Source organism: Apium graveolens, chromosome 6 (assembly GCF_009905375.1).
Source record: "Apium graveolens cultivar Ventura chromosome 6, ASM990537v1, whole genome shotgun sequence".
NCBI classification, from domain to species: Eukaryota; Viridiplantae; Streptophyta; class Magnoliopsida; order Apiales; family Apiaceae; genus Apium; species Apium graveolens.
The window spans coordinates 200,325,557-200,328,163 of NC_133652.1; the positions used below are offsets into that span (position 1 = coordinate 200,325,557).

The 2,607-nt window shown below is 38.2% G+C and overlaps 1 non-coding gene across 1 annotated transcript; it reads left to right on the forward strand.

Annotated features, from left to right (window-relative positions):
- Positions 1 to 207: 207 nt before the first annotated feature.
- LOC141669954 (small nucleolar RNA R71) lies at positions 208 to 314 on the forward strand. The gene has a single exon (XR_012554207.1). It is a non-coding gene; the product is annotated as a small nucleolar RNA R71 (small nucleolar RNA).
- Positions 315 to 2,607: the final 2,293 nt, after the last annotated feature.

The following is a 2,607-nucleotide window of genomic DNA, read 5'->3' on the forward strand; positions in this document are numbered from 1 at the left end:
GCATCCAACTCTGAAATTTCTTCTACTTTTCTCTGAGTCAGTCTCTAGGAAGGATTCTGGTATTCATTAGCAGCCATCAGTTCAATCAATTCATAAGCTTCATTGTAGCTTTTAGCCCACAAGGCTCCTCCTGATGCTGCATCGAGCATGGGTCTAGAAGTAGCACACAATCCATTGTAGAAATAGTTTATAATCATCCAATCAGGAATGTCATGGTGTGGGCATTTCCTTAGCATCTCCTTATATCGATCCCAAGCCTCACACAGAGATTCTCCAGTTTGCTGAGCAAACTGAGTAAGAGCATTCCTGATTGCAGTATTCTTCGCCATAGGGAAGAATTTAGTGATAAACTTTTGAGCAAGATCCTCCCATGTGGTGATAGACCCTGGTGGTAGAGAATGTAACCAGCACTTCGCTTTATCCCTCAGAGAGAATGGGAATAATCGCAGCTTAATAGCATCTTCAGTCACGTGATTGAACTTAATAGTCTCAAAGATCTCGATGAAATCCCTGATGTGCATGATGGGGTCTTCAGCTGGAGAACTCCCAAACTAAACTGAGTTCTGTATCATCTGAGTCGTGCTTGACTTGATCTCAAAAGCGTTAGCCGAGATGGCTGGCCTGATGATGCTTGACTGAAAATCATTGATCTTAGGCTGAGAATAGTCCATCAAAGCCTTAAGAATTTCTGCTTGATCTCCCATCACTACTAAAGCTGGTTCCTCGATTTTCTCTTCTTCTTCTACCTTTTCTTTATCCTCAAAAACTTCCTTTCGAACCACTATAACTTCTTCCTCAGCTTTATCCAGAGTTCTCTTATGAGACTGCGAACGCGTATGCATACACGCTCGCTAGAGTACCTGAAATAAGACAAGAAAACAGATAAGTAAGAATGTCCGAGTCAGTGAACTTTAACGATCACTGATGAAAAACACATAAACAAAAAATTAACACTGCAGTCCCCGGTAGCAGTGCCAAAAACTTGTTAGTCGCTAAACACGCGCTAATAATACATGCAAATATACGCGTTCACAAGTAATATATAATTATTTCTAGTTTATTCCTACAAAGACTGACTTTGGTTAACTAATTAATTTATGCACTTATGCACCAATGATATGGCTATTATTCAATGCTAAGATGAATAACAAATTGGGTTTTTGATTATAACTAAGAAAATAAGAATGGTTGAATTAATATAAATGACAAACATGGGATTCTAACTTCATTAAATACTTCATTCAATAGCTTTATTGTTCTTAACCTTAGCATGTAATGGTGATGACACTAATCAGATAACACGAAACTGATAAACGCCAACTTTCGTTGCACGAATACCATACTACCAGACATCCACAAAATAGATAGAAGCTAAATAGACACCAATTATATTGAGACCCTATATATCTATAGAATTTGACAACATAAAGGTTTAAAGCACAAGTTATCTATCGTGATTACATAAGGCAAGTAAGATGGTTAAAATTACCTACGAACCATTCATAACAATAACACATGAACCTATGCTAGCATGGCAAGTTATATATCCTTAAATTCATTGTCGCTTCATAACACGCTATCTTATAAGTTCGTGATGCTCATAAAACGAATAAGCACAACCAATACTAGGTTATCATACAATCACCACACACTAAGGTATCGAAACAAATTAACTAAAAAAATCCATAAATAAATCCAATAGAACCCCACGATAACGATTAGCCCATAATCGGACTCATCATCAACGTAGGTTCCGATGAAAGCATGGTATACTAAACGTAGTCTTTATACTGAATAAATAATAAAACAAAGTACGAAACAAGAGTACGGTTGACAAATAAGAAAACTAGCATCCAAGTTATAACTTAGAACAAACATTTACAATTAAAAATAAGATCTTCTTCATCTTTGTTGAATTGTTCTAACCCGGTCTTCTTACGACTCTCCTTGTGCTCTGGTATATCTGTCTCTCTAGAAAATGTTCTTTAATTAAGTATATATAGCAGCCCATGGAAGATAGAAGTCCTCCAATTGTAAATCAACTAGAATCACGATTCTGGGATCCCGTCCCGGCGCAATCTCGCGCTTCATCAGCGCGGGCGCGCTGGCTTTCTGACAAATGGGCGCGGCCGCGCGCTAGACCAGCGCAGGCGCACCGTGCTTTTGGAAAAACTTCCGAATTTCTTTAATTCTCGCTGCAATCGAGTTGGCTTCCAGAGCTTTATTCTTTGGACATCATCCTAACACCATATTAGAACCAAAATAATGCTAATTCACTTGATTCTTAGAATAATGTCTGAAATGCAAAAACACTAGAAAATATATTAAAACACCAACAACTTGAGTACATTTACACCAATTCAAATCTTTAAGGAGTGTAATAAAGTGTCATAAATGCCACTCAACAACAAGTTCGCACCTATACCTGATAAGCCAGGATACAGTGCAGATCTATATCTCACTATATAGATCCAGTCGGGTAACCAGGCTCTGCGACCCATCTCAAGGATCCGGTTAATTTCCGATCTTTAGGATCAAGTGTAAACTTAATCCCAAACGTCACTATCCAGTCCATAGTGGAGCAACCAGAACAATCGGTATGCCTTG